General features: G+C 36.7%; 1 non-coding gene across 1 annotated transcript; it reads right to left on the bottom strand.

The window, feature by feature from the left end:
• Positions 1–9,446: 9,446 nt before the first annotated feature.
• Trnav-aac (transfer RNA valine (anticodon AAC)) lies at positions 9,447–9,519 on the bottom strand. The gene has a single exon. It is a non-coding gene; the product is annotated as a tRNA-Val (tRNA).
• Between the last annotated feature and the right edge of the window lie 241 nt (positions 9,520–9,760).

Raw genomic sequence — 9,760 nt, 5'->3', positions numbered from 1 at the left:
TCACTGTACTTCCTCTACATAAAGGACTTTTCAATTCCCCAAATGAAAATAAAATAAATATTACGAATATTGAATAGGAAAATTAGATGGTATACTTCAAATATTTTGTTGTTTTATTAAAATAATCAATTTTCCAATAGCTAAACCAGAGTGTAACACCCGATTAATAGAATAAATAGGGAAATATTTTTTTACTGCTGACCTGCTGACGCGGTACTTTATGTTCGTTCTGAAATTGATTTGACAGAATTCAACACCGTTTCAAAAAGTGACGTATATCGGTTTTTGTGAAATAAAATTGGGATTTAAGGCCCTTCTCATTATTCACGGCATTTTATTGGAAAATAATGAAATCTGAGCATCATTTTTCAAGCCAACACGAACATAGCTTGTAGCGCCATCTTCTCAATTTCTGTGTAAATATTTTATGCTAAAGTTGCAAATACGACTCATAGATGTCGCCAATGTCGGCAAAGGAAACTATTTTCAACGTTATTATGTATGTTTTTTTTTTAATTGAAAGCAAGAAGGTAATATTAAGGCAATAATATTGTGTTTATTTATATTACAGAAAAAAACATTTATCCATTTTAAAGTCAGGAAAACGAACTTATTTAATTACTTATCATTGCATAAAATAGATTATAGACCGTAAATAAAGACCCGACGCCGTAACTATTCTACCCTTCCCCGTTTTGTAGCCTCCTTCTTCACTAACACTGCATCAACCAACTTCTGCCAAAATGTCCAGAGTCCGCTGTAATGGAAATATCTTGTAGTGGTAATAGACTTAGATATTGCGTCAACTACTTAGCCCTACGTTCCCCTCCTTGAGAGGGCCTACGTTTACCAGTATAAATTGACAACGACCAGTCAGAAGGGCTGCATGATCAGTCACAATAAGGCCAATTTGCGATGATGGAAATGGAAGGTAGATCAGTATTATTGATACAAATTCTGCCTTGTCTTCACATACATGTGGCTATCTGTGGGAATATATTTTTTTCCTGTAGTGTTCATCTTATATTTACGCGATTTAAACTATGTAGGTATATTTATATGGAAACATGGTCATTTTTCATATCCCACAACATTTCTTAGACTTGGAATTTGTCCTACTCATTATGTCTATACTATCCATCTAACGACAATAAATAGGTAGCAAGTTACCATTGAAGCCACTCGTTATGTCAAAAGGGCATAGCCTTCAGAGAGGTTACATGCGATTAAGAATCTAAAATCACGTAAACAAGAAAAACAAAAGCCAAAAAAATAAAAAAAACAAACGAACTTCAATCATAAATATATCTTGTTTCTCAAATAAAACATCCGTGGCGTGATTCCGAAATGGAATCGCCCATCATTTTATTTGATACATGATACTCACACGTTTTGTTTGAAGCCTACGTGACGGCGCCGTGGTAACGGTCGGGAAATCTGAATAAAATGGCCTACTTTTAAATGTAAATGTTTGGAAAGTTTTGGGAAATATGTTTTTGGAATACGTTTAGGCACGTTTAGTGTGTTCTATTTCTAGACATTATTCTCTCGGATCATGGATATGTTTGAAATCCTTCGGATTGGTGTTCAGAGCTCCGTTGTAAGGTTTCCCATAAATGCTATAATAATTAGTTTTGTAAGTCCGAACCAAGAAATAGTGATGCCTCTTTCATAATGATTGTATAAATTAGTCGGTACTGAATGTTACCTACTTGTGAGATACAGATTGCAGATAGAACACAATGGAAAAATAAAATTGCTGTGCCAAACTCAAATAAAATTGGGATAGGTAAGGTCAGCAGGAAGAGAATGATGTACCTAATTGCTTTAGATACTCCAAGATACAAAGAAAGATCAAAATACAAAAATAAATATCTTGAAGTTGTAGGATTTAATTCAATCTTCTCACAACCGTCGGTGTCGCAGTGAACAACTACTCACTTTAACTTACAGAGAGGCTTGAATCGTACACTCCCAGTCCTGGGAATTCTCCTATCTCAGGCAGATTATTTATCTCTGGTTACCGACCTCTATATAGGTCAACAAAGTTCTTTTCTAACTTGACATCGTTCTAGATGTATGTATTTTTATTCATGAATGCAATTTTTCTTCGATTTTAGACGGAGACTTGTAGGTACCACCATTAAACGTAAATCGACTTGCCACCATTAAATCGCGTTTAGGAATAAAGTACGGGTCAAAGATCAGGCATTAGGACTTAATATATACAGTTTACTAAAACTTCCAGACAATTTTTGCCTCTCACTCAAATCTATCAGTAAGAAGCTAAACAGTAGGTAAGTAGGTACTTCTATACTTTATCGAACCCATGAGCTGAACCCTGTAGTTAAATAGCCATTATCAATTCAAATTCTATTATAGTATTATAGGTACGTTATCATATGCAATCATATCTATAATAAAGTAGATTTGGAAAAAGGGAGACAATCCAATTGTTACTTACATCCGTATCCGCCAATGATCGCCCTCAGGGAAATTTTGCCAAAATCAATTCCTAGTACGTTGCTAAGATAAGAAAGAAATATAGAATGATATTATTTTACGACGTTCGACATTTTGGGAATACTCACTGGAGGTCAAAGAGTATATCAGGAGAAAGGGTCAGAGTGAATATTGTTATTGGTATAATTTAGAGCAGTTTTCTTTTGCATCACGTTTCAAATTATATTTACCTATACTTGAAACTTCAGTGCCTCTTGACGATTTGATTATTTCGGAGGCCGTTCTTTCAAATACCATAGTGGCTAGACCTGCTGACAGAAACACTATCTTTAGGGATGAAACAAACGTAGACCTACCAGCATTTTTTGACCAGCCTTATATGCAAAAATTCCAGATAAATAATACACTTCAGAAATCAATCTTAATAAAAATAAACTTCAACACAATCCTTATTACCCGAATCATTACGAATAAGACAAAGATGTCTTCCAAATCCCGAATTTCCATCGCTCCTTTCTACAAATGTATCACTTGTCTCATCTACCTCCTCATCTATGGCACAAAGCAGTTACCACACAAATCACGTGCCCGCCTGTATCGGCGATGTATCAACCCGGTCGTATGTACGACCTTCAACTGATTTACGTCCCAGGGTACTAACCCGGTTAATGGCAGGCTTGGAGCACTATTTATATTTTTACGATGATCGCAAAGCGATGGGGTTATGGGTAAATTAATAGTTTCACATTGCTAAGTGGTTTTATGGTATTTACATTGTGACGGTAATGGGTAGCGGGGTGTTCGCTTAACTGGGCCTGGGTTGAGAAGGTCAGATAGGCGGTCCATGTAATTTTCGGCTGAAAACATTGGCTTTCAGCTGCAGGTTAGATAGAATGGAGGAAAATCCCAAAATAGTTGGGAAAAGGCTACGCAGATGACATAATATTGTGCCGGTAAGATACTTCATTGATGCCTCGAGGAAATCTTTTTAAATATAGGTACTGGGAAAGTCTGGATTCACGCGGCTGATGTACGAGAAGTGGTGTGGTTTCAGTCAGTAAGAATCCGGCACGACCCTCAACCAACATGCATAGGTATAATATTGTAATCAGTTATTCTTAAAAATCTAATCAATAGAAAGTAAGGACAGGATCTACCTGAATAGATTCTACTCAACCACAAGTTCCTAACTCCTGTTTAACGTACAGTTAAACTTTGAGTTATAACCCCGTTAACATTTCTATAGAGCTAATAAAGAGTTAAGAGCACTAGTAATGAAGGTAAAACCTCGTTCACTGGCTGGTTATCGAGCATAAAATTCAATTACAGCATTAGCTATGCCCGCGGGTTTGCTCGTTAACGTTGTGAAAAAGATAGGAGAGGTGCCTTGCATAGTGCTTCTTTCTTTTTATTTTATAAGTTCAGTGTTAGCTTAATAATGTTATTTTTTCTGTAAGTAATGTTAATTAAGGTGTTGGAGAAAATTATTTTGTTATTAATCCTTAATCTTATTTTAATGAAAAAGTAATTCGGTTTGTCTGTCGCATTTGCTTGCTAGAGCTACTGAAAAAATGAAAAGGGCACATATATAAAGGTAGTCTAAAGCCTGAGAAAGGACATAGGCTACTTTATAACCGGGTGTAAGAAGTACATAGATTCTACTTTTGCACTTACCCAGCGAAATGAATTAGAACCTCTATCAATTTTCTAATTTCCAAAGAACAATGTAATTTTTCATACATCTACTTGTACAATTTTTCAATTATATCCCAATTTCCCGTGCAGTTACTATTCGCTAAATAGTTTATTGTCCCCACGTAATAAAACCGCCCCTATCGCCGACTGTGACATACCACTCGTCAAATGGGGTACATTTCGTAACAAGCTATTTATTGGACTTGGAATCGAACATAAAATTTCCGCCTGTTTCCCTTGGCTTATGGAAATTCGTCCGTGGGTTTGGTTGAAGTTGTAAGAGGTAGCGATGATATTAGATAAATATTTATATGCAAGTCATTTTTCAAAGAAACTAATGCGGATTTTACCTAGTATAAAAACTACGCATTTATTTTAAGTTCTTAAGAAAATGATGACTTATAGAATATTCCTGTAAACGTAATGTACCCAAGCAGCAAATAGACGTGCTATAATGGTCGAGAGCACGTTCTGTTTTCGCCTTTAAGTTCAATAAAAGTCCCAAAAACAGTCGAGTAAAAGTGCTCGAAACGTTTACTCAACGCGAAAAAGGCGCAAATTATTCAGACTAAAGTCCTATTGAAGTGGAATAAGCGCTGAGTAAGCAACTAAAACATGCTGTAAGATTTGAGTAAAAGTGGTAGAAAACACTAGGAGTGTTTTAAGAGCAACCAAAATGCGTATATAGGATATTTAGTTCAATAAACGCAATCGATTTGCTATTATACAGGTAAATTGTGCTATAATAGCGAAGCTGAATTGCTTTTATTCGCCATTTTAGTTCTATAACAGCAGATATAATGCTTTTACTCGACTAATAAGTGCTGTAAATGATCTTACGGAGGCTCTTACTTAACTGTATTAAAAATTTCAACTCATTATTTGTAAAGTAAACTACATTTCAAAGGTTAAGAAAAAGGAATAATATATTACATTTATATTAAGTTTTTGCAAGCAATCAATATGTTTATTTTTACTATTCGTGTAGCTACGTCAAAACATCATGCGCAACAAGCTTTATTGTTAAACCCAAAGGCATTTTTACATAAACATTCATGCGCTGTCTATTTTCTTAAATTTGGACGACTAATTTATTAAATTAAATATATTTTAATTAATTATATTAAAGACTGTGGCCATATTGGTAATCCAGTTGTAATTACAGCGAACTTATTCAATTAAAAGTCGAGTAAGAGTGCTGGTCACCACATGTATAACACAAGGAATCGCCATGATAACAGGATTTAGGGTTCGCTTATTGGTACGAGACCATAAAAATCATTTTAATTAAGATATTTTTTTTGAAAATTTGGGACGGGCTTGGAAGGAAACTCATTTATCAGATAAATGTAACGGATGTGGCCTTAGCACAAACGATAAGTCAAACTGAAGAAAATCAGTCAATAAGGTTTGTGGATCTTTAGGGAGAACATGTGGCAGGCGTTTATTTAAAACAGTTGCCAGGTGTCTAAATGCAGCATGAAATATATTTAATTGAAGAGCCCATTCTCTTAAATTCATCTGAAAATTATTATTCGGCACTGTCTTTTTCACTGCTTTCTGAATCAGAACTGATTTCAGTACATTCAATATCTAAACTTATTCCAACATCACTTGTATAACTCTCCATGCTGCTCTCCTCATCGCTGCCACTGCGGGGAAGCTGTCAACAGCCTCGGTCACCACGGCCTGTCGTGCAGCCGGAGTGCCGGCCGCATACCACGACATGCCAACATAAACGACGTGATCCGTCGCGCTCTTGTTGCCGTCGGCGTGCCAGCCGTACTCGAACCAAATGGCTTGGCACGCGACGATGGCAAGAGACCAGACGGCATGTCGCTATTTCCGTGGAAGGTGGGTAGGACTTTAGTGTGGGACGCGACATGCGTCGACACTCTTGCGCCATCTCACCTTCCCGGAACTGCATGTCATGCTGGCTCCGCCGCTGCACAAGCAGAGAACCTCAAGCGGCGCAAATATAGTAACCTTATAGGCAATTACATGTTTGAGCCGTTTGGGGTTGAAACTCTAGGGCCGTGGGGTCCGAGCGCCCACCTTCTTGCCAGGGATATTTCCCAGCGCCTGGTTGACACTTCCCGGGACCCAAAGGCTGGCTTTTATTTCGCACAGAGGTTGAGCATTGCCATCCAACGTGGCAATGCTGCCAGTCTTTTGGGTACATTACCCAGTGACAGCGATGAGGAGCAATTTTTTGATGCCCTGTATTAGTTTTAAGCTGTGTATATATGTATATATAAGTTTATTTTATTTTCAATTAATGTTAATAACTCGGCCCTAGTTCTTAATGTCGTCCGTCGTCATTTACATTGTAAATTATTGTGTTACTTGAGTCTACGGAACCACTTAAAATACTCGGACTCGCGCTTGGAAATGCACAATGGACGGACTTGTGGTGTTACTGTTTCTCAGAACTCTACAATACTACTTTAAGCTGAGTAAATACCGTATAAAAGCTTTTATACGAGTTAATCTATAAGTGTGCAGTAACAGCAGCAATCTTGCCATCAGCATTTTAATTACGTTTATAGAGCTCTTATAGAAACATAAAAGAGAGCTGAGTAGTGGCTGTATAAAAGCACCCAATTCAGCGAATCAGCTATTCTGCAGCTATTATACGACTGTTATAGATCAAACGATCGAGTAACGAGTATTTTAAACACTTTAATTCAGCATCTGCTAAAAGGTAGAGTAAAAGTGCTAAAACATAGTGCTGTAAACGTTTATTCGACGTCCATAAAGCACACATTAGCAAATATTGCCAAATAGTCGAGATTACCGCTCTTATACGATAAATGAGTGTTTTAAGAACGCTTACTCGGCTCTTATACAATTAAAGGCGGAGTAAACAAATTCTTACTCGACTATTTTGCTGCTTGGGTAAGTACTGAGAATACTGTTAAATTATCATCCTATTTATTGTCCCACTGCAGAGCCCCTTAGTGGACACAATGTGTTCTGATGTAGAATCGGAATGAGCGTTAATCACAACTCGGTGGTTTGGCGATTTCAGGTCTCTTCAAAGTTTGACTTTTACTTAAAAAGAACTTCACAATATATACGACCAATATCGAATTTTTTTTTGAAAAAAATCGCTCTACGCTCAAAACACACATATCCCACCCCTTATCATGACCACCCTTCGTGAATTCAAGTGGAAAAAATCAAAATACCAACTTCGATATCAGCTGGTTGCAATCGTTGCATTCAGCCCTCAAATGCTTCGATAGGCAACATTTTTATCAATAAAATAACCCCAAGATTTTAGGGTGCTACGCGTGAGATACGACATGTGGGCCGGCTTTTATTATTTTTGAGGTTCTTAAGACTTTTTTGTATGTTTTGTTATTTTGAATTTGGTAAAAAAATAAAATCATTGTCATGTATTGTAAATTATAGGAAATCTATGTTTTTATGGATTCTTTTAACGTAGATGTATGTATGTTGTTATAACGAAGCTATATCGACAAAGTCTATAATAAACTCATTCAAGACCTTTATTGAGACGATAACAGAATTTTCCATGTGAATTTCGTGTTAAATAAATTCCATTTGAGTTCCGAAGTGCCTTGATAAGGAAAACAGCTCAAAGGAAAACATATTGTCGGTATGTAAGGGAAAAACGTACGCGATACAAAAAAACTTAATTTATTACACCCCGTGGGAAAATAAAAAAGGTATACGAGTAAATAATTGTGTGTGAGTATAAATACTAAGGAAGTAACTCGATATCTTACCCTTTTAATTAAGTTATTTTCGGTGGCTGAGTACAATTTCCTTTTGTCACGCAACGCAAGGTCATTCGTTCATTTGAGGACCACAGCGTAAAAAATAGAAGCCTAAAAAATGGGTCTACTGAATTATTTTCCTGTTTCTTCTTTGAACATTTTTCCGGCTTAGTCAACTGAATATGTTAAATGAACATTGAACAATTTATTAGCGATTCGCGTGCCTGCGTGTCTTGTAGCAATTTTTGCCGTGAAAACATCTGTCATAGAGGCTTAACTGGTGACCATAGGGTCAGTGGGTCAACCGCCTCATTTTAGAGGACATTTCCACGAAGTTTTGTGGGTAACTAATTGCGTGGTGATGTGGATAAGTCCTTGTTTATTTCTCCTTACGGGTTCATAAAAAAGCCGTTTGTGGTAGTTTTCTAGGTTTTGTTTGCGTCTATTTTAGTTGGAGAGCTAGGTGGGGTAATTAGTGAGTACTTGCTTAGAAGTTTCTCGTTTTAGTGGGCACCGTTTGATGTGGATTTTAGTGTTTTTAAAATTATTTGTGAGCTATAAATGGTTTTATGGCTAAGTGAGGACTAGTTTTCGACTTTATAAGTAGCTAATTAGAGAAATGTTGATTCAGTAGATATTTAAGAAAGCTATTATTGCGTTTGGTTAAACTTACTAGGAGTTTCATTTTAGCTTACTGACTTTACCTTCTGACCCAAACAATATCAATCAGCAATAAGCCACAAAGCAAATAATTATGCTAAATATTCAACCCTCAGACTTGACCGACCAATTTTCAATAACAAAATATTTGTATTGTACAAAACGTAATGTACCGTCAAAAATAAACAACTTGAAGTTCGGCTATTCTCGAGTATTTTCGGGTATTTCCGTTTGTCCCTTCCGCTTCGATAGATTTTCCATATTGTAGTTGCGTACCCCAATTTGCAGAAATTTGTTTGCTTTGATGGTTGATTGGCTATGCAAACCTCTTTGGTATGTATTTATTGCTTATTGAGCCTGGAAAAATACTTACGTCGTACTGTATTATGTAGGTACCTACTTTCCTCTTGTGGAAAAATTTGACTATTAGAAAGGAGGGAATCAGAAAATGGAATCGTTTGTAAGGTCTGTACTGGTGCGTAGGGTTGTTCGAAAGAGATACCGCGGCCCTGGTACATAAAAGGCCTATGACGGAACACGACAGTTTTTAGTCAGTAAGAGTCTGACACTCCCTCACGGCTGCTAACCCACAGCGGGAGGGGTCATTTGATGATTTTTGACGTCGTTAATAAAAAAAAAGTCTTTACTGGTTAACTTACGTGAGCTCTGGGTTAGTAAGATGGTGCCGCAATGAATTGGGCTCGCATCTTATGAACTCACAGTTTGTGTGGTTTTGTCATGCCACTTGTAATAAAAATAAATGTACCAGGAACCTAACCTATGTACGTAAAAATATGAAAAATAGTACCAAAGTTTATGATTGGTGACTTTAATTAAAACTATAGTTCCAGTATTACATCAGACACTGTTTGGCAAAAACTATGTTTCCGCCCGGGATCGAACCGGGGGCCTTCTGCGTGTTAGGCAGATGTGATAACCGCTACACCACGGAAACTTATTTTTGAGCGCGCTATTTCTTGACCACTCACTGTGCGACATATAGGTATTTATAAATGAACGCACGGTCACCTTTCACTTGCATATAAATAAACATTGGCAATGTGACATATTATATAACTACTTCACTTCGTAGTCTTATGTAACTATTATCATTTATGTACATTAATTGGCCGGAGTATTACCTAACTCGTGATATGATCTGAATCTTTTGAATTATTATAATGTAATTTATACCT

The sequence above is a fragment of the Helicoverpa armigera genome, chromosome 3, assembly GCF_030705265.1.
Source record: "Helicoverpa armigera isolate CAAS_96S chromosome 3, ASM3070526v1, whole genome shotgun sequence".
Taxonomy (NCBI): Eukaryota; Metazoa; Arthropoda; class Insecta; order Lepidoptera; family Noctuidae; genus Helicoverpa; species Helicoverpa armigera.
This window is presented reverse-complemented; position numbering and strand designations above follow the sequence as displayed.